We start from the raw sequence: 21,980 nt of genomic DNA, 5'->3' as shown, positions 1-21,980 counted from the left end.
TATATAAATATGAAACGTAAATTTTATTTGTGTAAATGTATTGTTTTTAATTTCTTATAGTTTACGGATCTCTGATGTATGGAGTCCTTACTATAAGATACAATTTAGACTGTACCATTTGACCTTTCCTTATCATATTTTCTCCTTTAACTTCCTGCATCTCTGAATAAATAGATAAATTAATAAAAGATTAATATAAAATAAATTTTAAAGGCTTTTCTGTAAGTAGCAGTCAGTACACTATGTTCTATGAACAAAACCCAGTCTACTGCCTATTTATTTTTTAAACACACTTCCTAGGTGGCCATTTACAGAATAAAAGTGTTCTACTGTAAATCAACATGCAAGGACTATTTGCTAATAAATAAGGCAAGCATGTCTGTGAAATTGGATGAGACAGAATAGTCCCAGATGCCTATGATAATTCAGACACTACAAAAATAAAAGTTTGAAGATGAGAGAAAGTGGGTGGTCTAGAGTGTTTTTCATTGGATAATAATTATATTTAAAAATGCTTATTTTGGTAGTATCTTCTTTTATAATTTAATTTTATTTCCAAATTCGTTCTTTGATGATACAGAAGAGTCAAAACGACTTATGTGATCCAACGTGTTGAAAGATGCTAGGAAAAACACTTTTAAAATAAGAAGAAACGTTTCCTAACAAAATAAAACAGTTTATTGAAAACATAATTAACCTTGAATCTCTGCATTCTTTGAGTATACGACAAACATTTTGTGCTTTGTGAAAATGTTTCTTTTTATATTCAGTGCTGAAAGTTTTGTGCCCCCCTCAGGGCATTGCTGCAATAATGGATAGTAAGTGCAGTATGTCTTCCTTATGTTTCTATGTTGGTGTCAGCATTCACTGCCAGAAGTGCCCACCATATGTAGGTCAGTAACAAATATCGTATAAGAATTTCAAACTCTTTGATGTCTATATATGAAATGTCAATGAAATCAACTACCTCATCTGAAGCAGACTTTTTATGATGCATTTTTAGAGAATCAAATATACAAAATGATCATCATATGCAGTAAATATTTGTTTGATATTTATCTAATTTTATTCAACTCATAGAATCATAGAATATTCATGTGGAAGGATCTTATCATTAAAAAATTATTTATTATGAGTGAAGAAACATAGAACAAGTTTGGAAATAATCCGCATTTTCTGTTACCTAGTTTATGTTGCATCCTAAAATTTAATTTAAAACTCTTCCATATACACAGAAGGAAAATACAATGGAGAATTCAGTTAGTGTTCTTGCACATAGATGGTAATAGAAGGTACAAATATTGGACAATGTTTTTTGATTGACATTTTCTGGAGCCTCAGGAGTTCAGAAAATTTTATACAGAATCAAACAAGAGCAATTGCTCAGGTTCATTTGCAGCTACTGCAATAAGACCTCACCCATGCAAGTCTTATCACATTAGATTCTGCATAAAATTTTATTTGAAAAAAATCAAGACATAACTACCAATACGTGTGTGAATCCTACTGTTACAGGTTAATGACCAAGATCATTGAATAAGATTAATGGTAGCAACATCAGAGGTCACTGTTGGGTGGTCCCTTTACTTTTTCATCATAAGTAAATCTTGACTAAATTAGTTATATTGAACAGTATAAGAAATTTAAGGTTTAGCCAAGATCTCAGTGACCCAGTCTGTTAATAATGAGTGAGGAACTATATTCATACTTCAGCATACATGCAATAATAATAATGATTCCTTTATTAAAAAGACAAAAATAAAATTAGAGATCTTTGGCATATTCGGTGAGTTATAAATTAGATTACATATCCCACCTTTTCATTTTGTAGATAAAGATTCTATAATCTAAAGAATTTTCCTTGTTACCAGCAGAACCAGGACGAGACTAAAGGCCCATGACCACCTTTTATATGATTCATACTGGAAAGTAGGTTAGCTTAAAACTTCATCTTCATACATCTAGCTTTGAAGACTTCATACATCTAGCTTTGATGTATAATACCTCTCTAACCTTGAGCAACTTAACTCAATTCTGTGAGCATCAATTTAATTATGTGTATCATGGGTAATTCCTGATTATGCCATAATGTTTTTGTAAGGGTGGCATGAAAGGTCCTATGAGTGATGTACAGGTAAATATGAGTTATTCATATTAGTATAAATTTAAAGAACATGGAGTTGCCAATATGTTACTTTTTGAACCTAGAAATACAACAGTTTCCTATAGTTTGATGATTACCATTAATACCATTATACCAAAATTAGTACTACCATAAAGTTTCATTTTTATCTTATATTTGGAAATTTATCTGCTTCTTTTCAGGATTCACCCTTATTCCTGGTCCTAGTCAAACTTTTATTCACCTTCATTTGTATGTATATAAGTACATATATACATATAATCATCTCACAGTAAGGAATGGGAATTCCTTACTCCTACTTACCTTACTTCAAAAGCAACCATTTTAACACATTACATATATTTTCTTTTATGAGTATATATCTCTGAAGTTTTAAAAGTCATTATTCTATCGTAATGTTTTGGAAAATTTTAAATTTACAATTTACCTCATTAGAATATAATGTACTTTAGATTACATTTTATTCTTAAAAGAAAAAAATGACATTTTGCTTCTCAAAAGTGTTTAGTAGGCATGACAAGAGAATAGAATTAATCATATGAAGTGGACTGGGTGTAACTATCACCAAAATTTGACGACAGCTGACATCCTTTAACACATTGCTTCAATACTCCTTGGCCTACTGGTAGGTCATAGTTTCTGAACATTTTCCTGTTTTGTTGTTTTTTGATTTAAACACTGAGGCAAACAACACACATGAATGTGTGAGGATGCACCGCTCTCGTGAACAAACACACAAGCACACAGGGAAAAAGTAGAGAAAGGCTAAGATACAGAAAAGAACAACTGGCCTACTTTTTTTTCCAGACTGAAATATCTAGGTAACAGAATGAGCTGGCTGGCAATGAGAATTTTTCAATCCCAAGATTAATCATTGTCAGGACATCAGGTTCACTTTGAAAACTCCTGGAAACATTCGGGGCTTATCAAAATTGAAGCAAATAAAAATAACATCCTTAATAGATATAAATGGAAGTAGGTCAAAATGGTTCCATGTTAATTTTAAGCCATAAATGAAAACAATTTAGTCTGTGTTGTTTTTTAAACAATATAAAATATTCTTAAAAAACTATGATTGTTTACTTTCAGTAAGAGTGTTGTGGAAACAATCTCCAGACTTAGTTTTGAATCTCAATTCAGTCATTTACTTGTTTAAAAAAAACTTTCTGAATGTCAGCGTCTATATACTTAACTATAAAATTATAATCTTATGAGAATATTCAACTGAACTATTTACAAAATGAATGACGGGTTTTATGATTTTGAGGAGGAAAAATTGATGGTGATGTTGGGAAGAATGGGAAAATTCCTCAGCAACTTGTAATATTGTCCTTTTCATAGCCCATTTGAATTCGGTGGAAATACAGCATGGGGATGAAGCAGCTAGAACTGCTAAATTTCTTCTGATTATAAAAAAGTAAAGAAAAAATATATGAGCAAAAAAAGATATTCATAAAGATATAATTTGTGAATATTTTGCGTGTGACAAGTGTGAGACTTTTTTTTTAGTTTCTAAGTGTTTGTATTTTTTTAATTTTTATTTTTTGTGGGGACATAGGTGTATGTTTACATAGTAGGTGTATTTTTACATTTACTTATGGGGTAAACGAGATGTTTTAATACACGCATATAATGTGTAGTAATGACATCATGGAGAATGGGTTATCCATTCTCAAACATTTATCCTTTGCGTTACAATCAAATTATATACTTTTTGTCATTCTTATTATTGATAATAGTCACCACTGTTGTGTTATCAAATAGGTCTTATTTATTCTAACTTTTTTTTGCATCCATTAACCATCCCCACCTTCCTCTCAATCACCCTTGAAGAAGTAGTGAGATACTACTGGAATGATTGCCAATTGATGAGTTAATATTTCATTGAATTTTCATGTATTTCATTGAATTTGCCTCTTGTTAGTCTTTGCTACATTGAGAGAGAAGTGTGGCAAGTTTGACTATTCCAACAAACCTTTTACATGACTAGGATTAAATGTCACTGATTCTACCAGTATTTCACTGTCCCTCATTCCCACTTATACATTCTTTTCGTTTCTTATCACGGTTAAAGTCTCCAGTCAGGGTTTATAATTACCCGCCACCCCACCCCTTTATTCTTTCTCAATGCCCCTCAGCTTGTTTGTGTGGCAAAGCCATGACTTAGACTTAACCTAATTCTCTGTGTAGGCTGTACCTGCTGACAGTGGCTGGAAGAAGAAAAAAAAAAGAAAATCACAGGACCGCTGACAAGTCTTAATTTAAATTCTTATAAATGAACCTCATATTGTCTCTGAATACAGAGTGCAGTTATACTCTATTTCTCTATTCCATGTGCTTTCTCATTGTCCTAGGCCATTATTTATGACCTCTTCTATTCTCAGTCTCAGTTAATGACTTTAACTATTTCACTAAGAATGCAAATATATTCCCCATATTAACTCTTCTTAGCAATATATACTTTGCATTCTCTCCTGCTGCTACAGATGGTCTGTTGTTATACTTAAAGCTGATCCCTAACCTATACAAACACAGACACACATGCAACTCCGCATTAGATCCCGTTACTTCTGGCCTACATATATACAGCAACACTTCTCTCTGTATTGCATCATCTATTTATTCTCTCTACCAGATTATTCCATTAGCATAAACATAGGAATTCCTTCCGTCTTAGAAAACCTTCTCATGCTCCACTTATCTCACTAACTACTATATTGGTTTCTTATTCTATTGCCAGAGCAACACCTTGAAGGAATTTTGTTATGCATTCCCTTTGACCTACACCAGCTCAATTTTGAAACCTACCCCAGTCAAATTTTTACCTCCTTTTTTTTTTTTTCCAGAAACAGGATCTCGCTCTGTCAACCAGGCTGGAGTGCAGTGGCACAATCATAGCTCACTGTAGCCTCCTACCTGAAGGCCCAAGCTATTCTCCTGTCTTAGACTTCCAAGTAGCTAGGACCACAGTCATGTGTCACCACACCTAGATAATTTTTCATTTCTTATTTTTTATTTTTCTCATTTTTTTAAATTTAGAGATAGGGTCTTTCTCTGTCACCAAGACAGTGATATAGTGATGTGAGTGAACATACACTCCAACGTCTGAGTGAGCACTGATTGCCCACTACATTTCTTCCTGGGTGACAGAGCAAGACCTGCTTGCTACACACAGGCAAGCAAACCTCCCATCACAATCTCCTGAGTAGCTGGGACTACAGCTAGCCATCAACACACTAAGCTAATTTTTTATATTTTTTGTAGAGATGGGTCTTACTATGTTGCCCAAGCTGGTCTCGATATCTTGGACTAAAGTGATCCTCTTACCTTCGCATTCCAAAGTGCTGGACTTACAAGCATGAGCCACAGACACTGGCCTAATTTTTAACTTTTATGTTTTTCCGTAGAGACTCACTATGATGCCCAGGTTGGCCTCAAACTCCTGGCTACAAGCAGTCCTCCCCCTCTGCCTCCCAAAACCCTTGTAGATTATAGATGTGAGCCACTGCTCCTGGCCTTACTTCCATTTTTAAAAAATTAGTAATACTGCTTCTGTCAAGGTCATTAATGACATCCATTTTGCAAAGTTATTTTGTCAATTCTTAATCCACTTTATACTTAGCATTTCACAACCAAATGCACCTGCTAATCATTCTTCCTCTTTGAACAGTCTTCTTCCTTTACCTTTGCGGACACTAATTTATGTTGTCTTCTTCCCACCTCACTGTTTCTTCACTTTCTCCTTACTCCTCTGTTGTTTCTTCATTTTTGTTCTGACATTTGTTTTTACACAGCTGTCTTTTCAAAATTTGTGGTGAGAATATTTGAGATCTAGTCTCTTAAATTTCAGGTATACAGTGCATTATTATTAATTATAGTCAGCATGCTGTACGTTAGGTCGACAGAGCTTGACTTTCCATCTCTCTGACTGAAACTGTCTTCCCCCAAATAGCTTCAAGGCTTCCTCTCCTGCTGCTTTAAATGGTCCTTCTCATGAGGTCAACCCTGACCATGTTATTAAAAATTGACACCCTTAGTTACACTTACTTATATCCTTACCCTGCTATATTTTTCATAGATATATTCACCTGATAAAATGCTGTATATATGATTCACTGGTTTACTGATGATATTTATTGTCATTATTTTACTACCACATTGTAAGCTGTGTGAAGACATGGATTTCCTTGTTCATTTGTTTTGTTTACCTCTACACTCTTCAAACATAGGAGCAGGTATTCTGAAATAGTTGTTGACTTCCTAAAATTAAGTGATAAAACATATATGACAATATATAACTTTTGGGCCCTGTGACTGGTACATGCTATATATATATATATATATATATATATATATATATATATGGAACAAAGATACTCACTTTCCCTATATTTCATTAAATTTTCAAAATCTCAAGGCCCATAGAAAGTTATAACATGGGGAAATTTTTAAAAATTGCTATCTGTCTACTAGTAGCTAAATTATACAACTAAATCATTCACAATCTAAGTTTAATTATGTTTACTCTTCCCCCATACATGTAGGATATTCAGCTATTTTGCCCCCTGCCCCTAGAACCAATATCTTTTGTTTACTAAAGGAGGTAAGTTGTATTTAACTATTACATATTTAAAAAGATTGGCCAGCTGATTGTTTTGGTTGCAATTTTAATAAATCAAATTTGTCAAATAGTTTAAACTGTCATTGTTAGGCACACACTTTTCATAGCTACAAATGAACTTTACCACTTGTTTTCTACAATAAGTGACTTTGGGAATAAACAGAAGACAGAAACAATACTAAATCATAAGGATATATTAATTGAAATTTTGGGGAGAAATGTTAACGAGGGACATGAATATGAAATATTAAGGTAAAATATCTATCAAAAGATACATCCACACTTATTAAGGGTCATAAAATGCAGTATGTTTTAATCTCTATGGAAGAGAGGAATACTATAATGCTTTCTGTAATTATTTTACTATGGGTAGACAATAGTTTCTCAGTTCATTTGATTTGCTATAGCAGAATATCATAAACTAGGTAACTTATAAACAAGGAAAATTTGTTTCTGACAGTTGCAGAGGCTGGGAAGTCCAAAAGCATGGCACCAGCAGATTTGGTGTGTTGTAAGGGCCTGTGCCCTGATTGATAGATGAAGTCTCCTAGCTGTATCCTTACAGGTGGGAAGGAGTAAGGCAGCTCTCTGGACCCTCTCCTATAAGGACACTAATCTCATTGAGGAGTGCTATGCTCTTATGACCAATTCAGTTCCCATAAACCCTCTCTCCAACGTCACCACATTGGTAACTAGATTTCAACACACGGATTTGGGGAGACACATTCAGATCAGAGCAATTTCAGTATGTGTGTGTGGCCAATAACTGCTAGTATATTTCCCCGCCTGATTTAAATTATTTAAAATTTTCCTATTGTAGACTTTTAATACTCTTATTTTTGTAAGTTTGATTCCTGTTCTTAAAATGTCATTCAGTGACTTGCGGTGGTTCCTAAAATCAGTTTAAAATGCAAATTCTAGCCAGAGCCATAGTCAAAATATTAAAAAATTAAAATGATTATTTGGCAAAAATAAACTAATTTATAAAACAATGTTCTACTCACACCCAAAAGAAGTGCAGCCTTTTATTTTGTGTTCTCTTTGCTGGCTCCAAGAAAATAAAACTGTCCTCAGTTTTTTAAAGGTTAAAAAAAATTTTAATATGATTAAAAACATTTTGAAAATGTTTTATAACTAAGTGTTGTTTAAATGTTATTTGTCAAAATTTATTGTTTATTTAGTTCTAAAACAGTAGTAAAAATATAAAAATCATGATGAGCTACAATAGTTATATCATCAATGTCTTCAGTTTTAAATATATTGAATGCTAAATAGTAAAGATGCGATGCATATAAATTTGGGACCTTAGTGCTACATTTTAAGCAAATATATTAGTGTTTGATTTGCCACTGTATCTGTTAAGGCCTAAACAGGTATTAACTGAATGAGAGACTTAGTAGTGACTCTAGGAGGAAGGTTAAGGATGTATGTTTCAAGACACTCTTCCCTATTATTATTAAGGCAAAACGTTCTTATAATTTGAATTCCAAAAGGTTTAGAAAACTTCCATTCCTGCCTATTTAATACCCAATTCACATCCCAGGAGGCAAACAAGGTAACAGTTTCTTGTGTATCCTTAGTAGAACTATACATTTTTAAGCAAATATCCATTTACACATATACATGCACTGTAATATATTTAAAAATTCTTAATATTTCCTGTATTTTTACAAGAAAATAATACACTGAACAATTTTATGCATTTTTCACATGAGAAAATGTATACACATATGTGTATATGTATGTGTATATATAGGTGTGTGTTTGCGTGTACGAGTATGTATATATAAATTTATTTAGACATGAAATTTCTGAGTCCAAGAGAATGGCATTTATCATTTTATAATGTTGATAAATATTTCTAAAACCTTTCCATAGAATATTTACTATATTCCACCTGCAGGGTATGAGAATGCTGATTTATTAATAGCATTATTTGGGGGCTTTAATAATAATTGTAACACTGGATACAAAACAATAAAATAGTCTATATATGTAGATATGACTGGATTACATAGCTAGAAATATAAGGTAAAAGAGTAATCAAAGGAAAAGATTTTCCTTCTTCCCCTCCCCCTGATAAATGGTAAACTTTTCGAAGTCAGGGATATGATTACACTTCAGAAGACATAGCAGTTCACTACTAATCTGTATAAAAACAATGAATTTTAAACTTGATTATGGCATCTTGTATATTTTGAGGGGTTAAGAAAATGCCAGAATTACAGATACACATTGACAACTTAATTACAGTCACCCATATAATCTGACAGTGGCTCCTGACAGCCCACACTAAGGAGAGCAGAGAATTGCTGGTGAACTTAAGTCCCTGCAGTACCTGAAATATTCATAGAAACTGTCAGGGCAGACCATCAGTAACTATTAGAGGAATTCCTCCAAACTAAGTTGATTGAACAGATGTAATGACAAACAACAAATTTTGATCAGCGGTCCCACGTAAAGATTTTGAAAAGTGCAGCTCCTTAACTTTATCAATTCCATTAACCAGGCAATCTTTGAGATTGTGTGTGTGCGTATGTGTGTATAATATTCTCTTCCTTTTTTGTCTACTACTATTTTCATAGTGGTATTTTATAGATGTAAGTTGGCTAGAGATTTTCAAAAGAAGAAAAGTACTTTAATTTGCTACATTTAATTGTGTATGAGGTTACTGTCCTGTTGCAGAACTATTGTTTTGCTTAAGGAAAAACCCAAATTAGTGAGACATAATGTAACACCCACATACACACCCACATAGACATAGTAATTTTTAAAACAAATAAGACAATAAAAAGACAATATATGCAAAATTTTATTATTACACAGGTATTTCAGTTTAGCAACCATATCAGTAATATTCATTTAGATAGGGCATTAACTTTTTGTTGGCTTTATGTTATTTGATATTATTAAAATTTGACTTTAATTCAGGCTTTTAATTCAGAGTTCTAAACTAAAAGAATAAAAAGATAAAATATGCAATAAATTTAAACATGTATAAATATATGTAAAAGTCCACTTTAAAACTATATTTATCAGTATGGTACACATGTCCTTTAATAAATTTCATAATTAGTTTTAGTATTATTACATTCAAAGCTGAAAAATTTTCAGTTTTTATAGTTACTAAGAATAACTATTAATTAATTTTCATTGCCTACAGGATCCTAAGTACATGTAATAGCCTGTTTCTCCTCTTGTGTTCTACTAGTCCCTCAGTTTCAGTGAGAATCTCATCATTAGTAGCAGAATGTTATGGAAATAATGGTAAAAGCCCTTAAAAATTTTTGATAAGGATATCTGAGTGAGTTACATTTAGTTCTATTTGCTGAAAATAAAATAAATTGACTTGCGTTTTAGTCATATCCAGTAAATGATATATGGGAAGATTAAGCATATAACAATTTACAGAAGCTTATCTTACAGTCAGACACTGTTCTCACCACTGTTTATTGTCATTTAATCCCTACAATGAGCTTATAGGGCAGATATTTCTATTATTTATCTATATTTTGCTAAAGAGAAAATTGAGCTACAGAAATGTTAAGCAACTTCCCAAAGCTCCAATGTAAGCCTGTGATGGAGCCGGGACTTGAATCCAAGCAGTCTGGCTCCAGGATGTCCTTGGCTCATCAAGGTTAAGCACAACAAGCTTTTCTAGTTCAATTTTCTAAAATGTGCTCTATTAACAAGATATCCAAAGCACTTTATTCATGAAAGTTTCTTCTCTCATCTTAGTTTTAAAGTTCCTGTCAAATTTGGAAGGAAATTGTGTTTCTAAGCATGGTGTTTTACTGTCATTACTTCTGATTATAGTAGGATACAAAAATACATTTTTGATTTTAATTGCAGTTGAGCATTGCTCAATTTTAAAAAGTAACCGAGTCAACCCAAATATTTTACACTAAAATAGTATGTTTCTCTTGAACAAAACAAAGCAAGCAAGACCAGGTTAATTTAAGCAAATTGTCACTAATGTCTCCATTGCCTTTATAGTTTAAAGAAAGCAAAATTTATGACCTAAACTATTCTAATAATAGTCTTCATTATCCTTTAGAAGAACCATGTCTTGATAAATTTTATGATTTTTTTTTTTTTTTGAGATGGAGTTTCACTCCTGTTGCCCAGGCTGGAGTGCAATGGAGCAGTCTTGGCTCACCGCAACCTCTGTCTCCTGGGTTCAAGCGATTCTCCTGCCTCAGCTTCCTGAGTAGCTGGGATTACAGGCATGCCCCACCATGCCCAGCTAAATTTTTTTTTTTTTTTTTTTGTATTTTTAGTAGAGATGGGGTTTCTTTGTGTTGGTCTGGCTGGTCTTGAACTCCCAACCTCAGGTGATCTGCCTGCCTCAGCCTCCCAAAATGCTGGGAATGATTTTTTTAAACATTAAAAGTTAGATTTAAGTTAGGCATTCTATTGATGATATAATATTCTGACACTTAGATTAAGAACAGTCATATGAGAGAACGTCCATTTATTTCATTCTAAATGAAATCTCATAATGTAGAATACTTCAGTAGGAAATAGGTACAAATGTTGCATATTAAATTTGTTTAAAATGTTATATATATATATATATGTATGTTAAATATATGTATACATGCACGTATTTGAGAAAATCCAATTAGGCAGCAAATGACCTTTTACTACCTGAAAAATATTTAGATTTTTTTTTTTTACTAATTTTTCAACATAAAAAATAAAACCTAAAGGAAAGTCTACTTATGTATTTATTTTAAACATATTTCTCCATATGAAATGTCTCAAATAATTGAGAGAATATTAAAACAAATCTGTAGTTGGTTATCTAAAATTTAACCAATCAAGAAATATATAATTGACCTAGGTCCTTTTGTTACTTAGTAAGATATGCACAGAACTTGCATCTTCATGTAAAATGTCATGTGAAGCAAAGCATACTGTGTCACGTGCTGCTAAAATATTTTCCTTTACCATAGTTTTGTAAATGGAATTTTTAAACTTCGACAAAAAGCCAACAGCTAGCTTTCAGAGTTCTGCTGTTTTTTCAGAAAATAATAAAAATAATAACTAAGTCGCTGAGGGACCTCTTCCAGACAGTGTTCTAAGGAAGGGATCTCAATAATAGAGGGTTTTTGAAACAATCAATTTTAAGTCATGGGCTTAAGTGACAAGGGCACAAGTTAACTATATTGTGTTTAGAGAGTTTGTATGTCTCTCCGTCTATGATAATCCAAATATTTGGTGAATGTATATTTTAAAGAGCAGAACCTAGGAGACTAACATTAAATGACTTTTGCCTTCTTCATAATTGACCTAAGACAGATAGCACTTATATATAAGCGCAATGCAGAAGTGTTTATCACATAAAATTTTGATTATGTCACTGAAAAACTTATCCCCCTTTTTGAAAATAATTTGTTGAGAGATTAAGCTTTCAATTTCTTATTGGAAAGGAGTATTTTCAGTTAAGGTGATGAATGGTCAATATCTTCGTAATGTTTTCTCCTTGATTCCAGTTTTCCTTTTGATATATTATATTTTCTGAGGACAGTTAACTCAGTGTTATAATCTAAAAGACATTTCCTTTAGGCTTCTGTTTGGCATACAGAGAAGTGAAGAATAGGGATAAACAGACAAAATAATAACAGTGAACAGCAGGAAAGTGTTGCAGTCAACAAGATTAAAATAAAACTTAATCTGCAAAAATCAATTTCATCATTGAAAACTGTATATATATATTTTTTAAACTGAAGAGCTGAGGAGATTCGATGTATTGGACACTTAGAATGTTAAGTGAATGTAACTGTATTCATCCACATAGTGATTTCCCTTAGTAACATAAGAAATTGTACTTACACTTTAAAGTGGCTTTTGAAAGTAAAAGGAAACTAAATTAGATATTAATTGAAATTGATATAGACAGGAGGCCAGGATATACTGGGTAAAAGATCACAAGGTCCCTGGTGCGGTCTCCACTATGAAGCCTGGGCCCCTTGGCCCTAAATGAAAATTTCACAACTCTGTTTTCCCACCCAAATATTGCTTTTGGAGTGCCCTGTTCCTCTATCCTGCGCCCATATAAACCCCAGACCTCAGCTGGCAGAGGGCCAAGAGGCTGAATGTCGAGAGGAGAAGAGGCAACTGAGTGTTGGAGATTGCAAATAGACTTGGCTTAACTTCAGACTGCATGACTTTGGAGGGGAGCTGGCTGGAGATGGCTTGGCTTCTGGGGAAGATTATCTTCCCACTTCATCCCCTTTCCAGTGCCCCATCCTGCTGAGAGCCACCTTCATCACTCAGTAAAACTTCTGTATTCATCATCCCTCAAGTCTGTGTGACCTGATCCTTCTTGAATGCCAGACAAGGACCAGGGTACCAAAAGGGCAGGGTGTAACAGGCTGTCATCCAACTCTCCACTGAGCTGGTTAACACTTAATCATTTGCATATGGCAACTGCTAAAAGAGCATTAGTTCTAACACATTCCTAGATGCTACCATGGGGCCAGAGCACAAAAGGGCTTGCCCCACCTCAGGACCCACTTGTCTGTGTGCTCCCCCCCCTCCTGTAAGGGGTTTGAGCATGGTGGCGAAGTAACTGGGCCACATTCCTGTTGCAAATATAGCAAAGGAGTTCAGGGAATTCTCCCGTCTCAAAATGGCCCACAATTATCTCATAGAGACCATTCTGGAAAGACAGTGATGGAATATCTGTAGACTTCAAAAGCTGTGAGAAAATATGCATCCGTATGCAAAGTCAAAATTTCATGTTAATATGAATTTCTTCATGTGGTCTATTACATGAAATGTATTCTGTTCATCAAACTCTTCACTATATGTTCAACAAATAACTGTTGTTTTCTGTACTTGTGATTGGTTACACTCTGACATAAGTGAAATTTTAAAGTAGTGATTATATTTGAAGTATGGTTGATAAAATCACGAAGTAAAATTTCTATTTATCTCGGGGGGTTTTTTTTGGTGTTATAACTACAGTTATTTTAACAGCAACCCACTTTGTACTAAAAACTCAAGACAGTGATGTACCAACTGAGATTATTTAGCTTGGGATGAAAAGCGTTAGACCTGATTAAACATAACAGCTATGGAATAAAATTCTATGTCCACGTTTGTTATTGATAATTATAATTTTTAGCTGGAGACTAAAAAAGTGACAATTGGCTTGAAACATAAAAGTTTTGTATTTGGGCTGATAAAAAATACATTTATCTGTCACCACATATTTAACTTTAGGAAGCATTAAACAGAATAGGTATGATAGTATTTTTTTCAAAGAGAGATCCATAGAAAAGATATTTTTCTTTTAAAAATACAGCACCCTAAGTAACGTGTTTTCCTGGCTTAAATCTTTATGCTGTTTTAGATAAATAATTCCAAACAGAATGTTCTTATTCTGTCTGACAATAGGTGTGTGTGTGTGTGTGTGTGTGTGTGTGTGTGTGTGTGGCTGTGTGTGTATGTGTAAAACTTTAGGATATTACTAATAATTTATTGCATAAAAATATTGAAAGTAAAATTCCATATCCAGCTGTTATTAAAAAATATCAGTGCTCACTTAGATCTGAATTTTCCTAAATATTTTATTATCAGTTTTAAGTGGAAATAATTCATTTGCATGATTAGTCTAATTCTACTTATATATACCAACATATAGAAAAATACATGCATGGCTTTTATCTGTTTAAAAATGGTTAATTTTTCTAACATCGATGTATGTCAAGATACTGAAATGACAGCTTCTCTTCTTGAACTTCAACTATGATGTAACTCATTATATTAGCACCAAGAAAGCAGGCCATAAATTTCCACAGTGTGTTCAGGCATGTCTGTAGGCTTGACATTGCCTTCCTCATAGAACATCCATCATTCCAGAAATGTCCTGGGTACTGAAGGGACAGACTGCAAAGAAATTAAATTCCCAAAATAGAGTTACAGAGTTTCTCACTGGTAAAATCAGTAAATGATACTGTTGTAATCAGTTGAATTTCTGCTTCCTCATTAAACTCAAGTAATTACCTGCTTACGTCAGAAAGAATTTCATGCTTTAAAAACTATAAAGGCTTTACCATATTTACTTAGTTTGTGAAAATGGAAAAAAAGGAAGAGCAGAGTAAAATTAATAGAAAGTCTAAAACATAAACAGAAATCTATTCTTCATGCATTTTTAGGAAACAATAAACGTTAATGAACTAAACCTTAGCAAGCACTTTCAGGACTCAAAATATATTATTTCTAAAGAATATGCTTGGAGTGATGAACAGTCAAGACATTTTTTGTTGCAATACTTATGCTGTGTAACAGAACTACAGGTAATGTTTAAGGCACAGACAGGGAAAGAACATATTGAAAGGTATAAATTACCATGTCTTTTTCCAGCCTACGAATGTTAAGTTCTCTGAGGAAATAAATGGGAAATAGAAACTGGCTATTTAAATGCACAGCCCATTTAGAATATTAATTAAGGATGGAAAAAGAATATTCTGTAACACATTTATCAATTTCAGCCGGCATCAATACAAAGTGTTATTGTTGAGGACATAAAATGGACAAGATATCATGGAATTTCAGATCCTATATATTTTGGGGGAGTTGCAAGGAAATGCAGAAAAAATGGAATGAAAAATCTCTCTTATTTTAATATTCAGTTTACTTATTTTCTTAAAATGAGAAACACAACTGTTTGGGTAGATATCAGATACTTATAAAAACTCTGATTCAAGTTTTTTTAAGTAATTAAAACATTTATTATGCTACTCTTTCTGTAAAGACAGAAAAAACATCAACATTATTTCTTCAATTGACGATAACAGTACTAGATAACATTAAGTGTTGCATTCGTTTTTTTTTTTTTAAATGTGACCCCAAGAAACCAGATTCTAAGGTAAACAAAAAAGGTAAACCAATTTCTGTGGATTAGCAGTTCCAGTAGACAGAATAGTAGACCCTTCAAAAGGTACAATATTCTTGCCCTAAAAGTCTGTGAATGTTACCCAGTGTGGTAAACGGAATTTTGCTGATATGATTAAGGGCATGGACCTTAAAACAGGGAAATGTGGCCTGAGTTATCCAGGTGCCAGCGATCTAATCACCCAATCTAAGCTGACCTAACCTAATCTAATCAGTCTTTAAAAGCAGAGAATTGTCTACAGCTAGGTGAAGAACCAGATGGCATAGAGAGGCAACAAAAGGGAAATTGGAGAGATTCAACGTCTGAGAGGGAATCCACCTGCTGGAGACCATGGGTGAGGAGGGCCATTAAGAAGGATATCACAGACACCTCAAAGCATAAGAAGAAATACACTCAACCTCTAGGAGAGAAGACTAACCCCCACAGCTGAGAGGCAACAAAGAAATGAGAACCTCACTTACAGGAACTGAGTTCTTCCAACTAAACCAGAATGAATTTGGAAATTGTTTAATTTCCTGGAGGCTCCAGAAAGGGTAAGCAAATCTTCACTGACACTGATTTTGGCCCTTTGAGACCCAATGCAAAAAACAGGCAGAGTTCATCCCTATTTCTGACCTACAAAAGTTAGATAATGAGTATGTGTTGTTTTAGGCCAAACAGCAACAAAAATCCATGGTAATATGTTAAAGTGGTATAGAAATCTCTATCAGAGAATAATTTCCACTTAAGGATAAAAGTTAAATGAAAGAAAAGTATATTCACAAACATATGTCATTATATCAGTTTTTAATCCAAGCATGCATACAATATATTTTTACATCCTTCTAGATGTGAAGTTGGGGTAATATACAATATTCAAAACTGCATATTAGAAAACAGTGAAGCTGCCTAGTGTTCAATTCGTTGTGTGGATCCATTAAAAGTGCCTGATGTAGAAAACCTAAAAAGTAGAGGCAGATTTCATAGAAAATGTTTCCTCCAGGACAAGCTCATATACAAATCTACTTGATGTTGGTGTTATTAACAGTGGAGCTCCTCAATTGATCTGACTTTTGTAAAAATTTTATTTTCTTGCCTCTTTCCATCTGAAGATTTTAGCAGTAATAAGAAGCAAAAACTTACAGGGAAGCTATACAATGAATGCTTGACCTAAGCTATGATTGTAAACCTATTCTCTTGTATAGGTAAACATATTGACTGGTGGGAATTCAAATCCATTAAGGGCAATGTCTGTAACAACAGAAAATACAAACCATTATTAATATTTCTGACTCTATATTATCCTGGGCAACATAATGAAATCCCATCTCAAAAAAATTAGCTGTGTGTGGTGGCATATGACTGTAGTCCCAACTACTCAGGAGTCTGAGGTGGGAGGATGGCTTGAGCCTGGGAAGTTGAGGTTGCAGTGACCTGTGATTGTTTCACTGCACTCCAGCCTGGGTAACAGAGTGAGACCCTGTCTCAAAAAAAAAAAATTGCCATTCTATTTCTTGGTAACTCCCTGGTCATTCACAGCTCATTGTTTATGTGTGCCTAGATACTTTTCTCTGCCCAAATGGTACATAAATCCTATTTTTAAAACTCTGATAGTATTTCCACATAAATTCAAGTGACTGTCTTGATGGAAATAGATATTGATTTTTATAGCATCATTGTATATTGCATATTATAAAATATAATTTGCAATTTAAAATTGAAAAATTGAAAGAGGGGCAAATATTAGGGGCAAATAACCAAAATAAAGCCTGTTTCAATTTAAGATTAATGCTGTTCTCTTATTTGTTAAGGGGAAGGATGCAGACGTTGTCTATGAATCAGTATCACAATCAACTATTATTTAAGTCTTTTTGGATTGCTTAAAATATAATAGAAAGTAATTTAGAATGTTCTGGTCTCTATATGTAAGATTTAAAAGAAACACTCCTTTATTAAATTACATTTGAGTTTATTTTTAAACATATTTAGTTATATTCTAAGCAGGAATTTGTAAGTAGGAAAAGAAAGTATTGTTTTAAAGTACTCTTTACTCATTTAAATGCCCAAGCAAGAATTAATAAACTGCTACTATTTCTAGATATATATAAAAGCAAAAACCTTTCTCTGTCTATTTCACTGCTTATCACAAATGTCTTGCTTTTTGTGTTTCAGAATATTGCTAAGAATGCACAATCTTGCCATTGCAATTTCAAACTAATTTTTTTTCCATGTTCCCTATCTAGTTGCCTAGATTCCAAGGTCATCTCCTGGTACTGTCTTTAGGCACTTATGAAAAAGTAAACTGAAATATATATGTATATGTAAAAATGTAAATTCCTTCTTTGACCAATGCCAACAAAATAGCATACATAGTATTTTGAACTGGCAATTTGAGATACGAATGCATCTTTACCTGAAAGCAATAGGAGATAAGGACACAGTCAACTAAACAACATATTTAAAGATTTAAAATGCAAAGTATTTCTAAAAATTTTATAAATTAAAATAGTTTTCATGACCTGAAACAGTAAAATAAGAATGCTGCAAATTTTAGAGAATGCCTAATTATCTAGATGATTACAATATATAACTATATTAACCCTTCTATGCATTATAGCTATAGCATTCTCATGTCCTGAAACAAAGTAATGAACCTCATATTTATTCACCCAAAATGATACCTAGGTCTTGAATAGACTCTGAATCATTGAATTTGTAAAACAACAAAAAAATCAAATCAATAATAACGATAATAAAATATTTTTCTAACACAAAAAGAAGGTAAATTTTGATCAGAAAATAATCAAAAGATAGTTATTGGTTATAATCCCAGTTTAGAGAACAAATAAGATGTCAGACGTATTTTAAAGGTAAAAAGAGGTCAAGAAAACCAACACATACCAGTGCTGATTTAATTGTTAAAATATGAACTAGGAGAAAAATAATTTGAAACTATTTGTAAGAAATATATCAATTACTAGATAAATTCTTTAAACTTTAGGGACTATAGTATCTATTTATCAAAATTATTATATTTCAAATAAAGCAAGGATGAGAATTATATGTTGAGTGCTAAACAAAATTTTATTCAGATATATCAGTCATAAGAATGATTATATTTATAAATATTAAATTTTAATATTTTATATAGCTCAGCTCACATTTCTTTCTCCTTGTATAGTAGTGATGCCATTAAAAATATAGAAATACTTTAAAAATTACTTTTTACTAAAAATCACAGAAAAACAGAATAAAGAAAATTTGTCTATTTGCTGTTATGGCTTATGGATTTACACATGGCCTCTGTGTTTGTTGGTTTTATGTGTCAAATTGACAAGTGTTAGTTCTCAACTATTTAATCAAACACTAATCTAGGTGTTGCTATGAAGGTACATGTGATTAACATCTATAATAAGTTAACTTTAAGTATAGGAGATAACTCTCAATAATATGGGTGAGGGTTATTTAATCATTTGATAAGCCTTAAGAGCAAAAACACAAATGTTCCTGATAAGAAGAAATTTGCTGCAAGACCACAACATCAACTACTGCCTGATTTTCCAGCTCTCCAGCCTGCAAATTGCAAACAAATTTCGGACTTGCCAGCCTTCACAGTAATGTGAGCCCATTAATTGAAATAAATCTCTTTGTATATAGGTAGACATAGACAGCTAGATAATGATAGGTAGATAGATAAATGACAGATGATAAATAGATAGATAAATAGATAAATATTTTATTGGTTTTATTTTCTGGAGAAATCTGATACAGCCTCATAGAAAAAAACGGAAATATTAGAGGTATTCAATAATTACTGCATTTAACACTTAATTTTAACAACTAGAAATAGAATTTACAAAAACTCTCTTCCCATATTCAGATTTTTATGTTTCTTCTACTGCTTTAATGCCTCCAGTCTCTGATATAACAAATATTCTAACTGAAGACTTTCTGATGAGCTCCAATTTTCATGGAGAGAAATTAAATGGGAAGATCACTAGAAGTATAGCTACAGTTTCAAATAAAATTTAAAGCCTGGTAAAGTTTTCAGTAAAATTAGTCAAAATCACATGTCCATACCCAGAGAAAAAGAAATCCATCACATGTAATACTCAGTGTTTAAAATAATAATTTTTCTATTATGTAAAATAATGAAAATTTTTTTACTCTTTTAATATTATAGTTTTAAATAGCCAGTCTTTTATTTCTTTATTTTTTCTTTTATCTTTCTGCCCTCTTCTAAAATCAGATAACAAGGAAAGATGAGAACTGGATTAATGTCAGGGATTTAAGATGAATTAGTTAACAGCAAATACTTCTCAGTTGATACAGGAGGCTAGAGTAATAAAACATTCCTTTTGATGCTTTGTGATTCATGTGAATATACATGCAGCATAATTAGGAATCCAAGTGAATAGCAGCTAAGATTGTCAATTTCAAGAAATTCCCAGAGTTTTCAAAGATACTTTGGAAAAAAAAATGGGTCAAATATGTATAGCATGTAAAAATCAATTGTTCAAATTTATGCGGTATACTTTGTTTATTTCTATAAATACATAAGCTTATTTTCAGGTCACGTTAAAAGTTAAGCTTAGGAACTAACTTAGAGAAAGGTAATTTGGTTAGGTTAGAAATCCAAATAAGTGGCCAGTATGTCAAGTGTGAAGTCACTAGTTTATATAAATTTTGGTTTTAAGTATTTAATAGTTTTAGAGGGGAGTTACAAAAATTTTAATGCAGAAATATTTTAATAAATAAAGCATAATTAATCCATCAATTAGGAGGACATCTCTCAACATTTTCTATTTCTAGAAATAAAAATTAATTTAGATTACAGCAACCTATATTTAAAAATTTTACTGGGAACAGCTTCCTCATACTGGCACATATTTTGCACTTATTTACCCTCTATCCTATTGCACAATAGAAATTGACTTTCACAATAGTTTCATGTTATTTGCATTTACATGCAAATAATCAATATTATTTAGAACATTAAAAATGTAAAGACAGAAACCAACTTTTTTGTCTGGTGAAACCTGAATTAAAAAGAGAACTTAATTTGCATTTTCTTTAGGAAACTCCATACAATTTTTCACAATAATTCTTAAAGAAATCAAAAATAGAATCCCCATATGACCTGCCAATCCCTCTTCTAGATAAAGGAAATAAAATCACCACCTTTTAAAGATACCTGCACTCCCATGTTCATCGTATCATTATTTATAATAGCCAAGATATAGAAATAACATAAATGTCCCCCTATGAATGAATGGATAAAGAAAATGTGTATTTTATATGTATATATATAAAATACACATACATACACAGCGGAATAACTATTCAGCCTTTAAAAAGAAGAGCTTGCATTTGCCACTAAATTGATAGACCTGGAGGACATTATGCTAAGTAAAATAAGCCAGAAAAAATATATTGCATGATCTCTCACTAATATGTGAAATAAGAACAAAAAAAGCTCAACTACACAGAGATACAGAATGAAACAAGAGATGAAAGGGCAAATAATGCAGGTCAAACGATAAAAAACATAGCAGATATGTGGGATGAAAAAGTTTAGGTATCTAATACACCACTTAAGGACTAATGTTGGTTTCAGTTAACAGATCAATGAGTTCCTGAGAGCTGGGCAGTCAAGATGGACTCAACACCACCAGAAGCTCCAGGAGAGAGGGGGCGCTTTCAAGAACATTCCTAAATTTTTAGTTATGAATTGAGAAGTGAAAGGTAATGGAGGCTGTAGCATAGATAAAATAAGACACTAGTTGGGTTTTGTGCATCCCAAGCCAGTAATCATAACCCTTACTTTCTCTTCCGCTCACACTGCAGAAGGGAGAATATTGAAGTTGTCAGGATAGTTTTGATTCTGACGTGGTTTATAAACAAAGATTAAATGTTGCCAGCATCAGCACCATGCCTGCGCTGCAGCCATGATTGTGGTAACATGGTTTAGGTGGGCTCTGTGGGAAAATTCAAGGTCATTCCCCTTCCAGCCAAGGTCTCCCTCACTAATCACACAGATACACAGAAAACCCTAATAAGGTTTTCAGAGAAGGGTACAATAATGGGTTTGATGGCAGAAAGTTGAGTGGGTTTTTATCTGGTGTTTTAAAAAATTTTCTTCTGAGGAAAGAAAAGGGTGGCACAGATGGAAGCAAAAAAGATGCTCAAATTAAAAGTTAAAAGATTGGAGGAGTTAATGCAGGGTGAGACTGGGATCCCAAATGTAATTCGAGACATAAAAACATTATGGGTTTTTGTTGCTTATGAACTTTCCTTGCTCCACTATTTTCTGTGTCATTAATAACAAT

General features: G+C 32.7%; 1 long non-coding RNA gene across 1 annotated transcript; it reads left to right on the top strand.

The window, feature by feature from the left end:
* Window positions 1-5,613: 5,613 nt before the first annotated feature.
* LOC116551331 lies at window positions 5,614-19,912 on the top strand. The gene is made up of 4 exons (XR_004268855.1): window positions 5,614-6,984; window positions 9,841-9,845; window positions 10,070-10,072; window positions 19,901-19,912. It is a non-coding gene; the product is annotated as an uncharacterized LOC116551331 (long non-coding RNA).
* The last annotated feature ends 2,068 nt before the right edge of the window (window positions 19,913-21,980 follow it).

This window comes from Sapajus apella, unplaced genomic scaffold, assembly GCF_009761245.1.
Source record: "Sapajus apella isolate SASKATOON/1434 unplaced genomic scaffold, GSC_monkey_1.0 scaffold9, whole genome shotgun sequence".
In the NCBI taxonomy this organism is placed as follows: Eukaryota; Metazoa; Chordata; class Mammalia; order Primates; family Cebidae; genus Sapajus; species Sapajus apella.
Note: the sequence above shows the minus strand (reverse complement) of the source record. Positions and strands in the feature narration are given on the sequence as shown.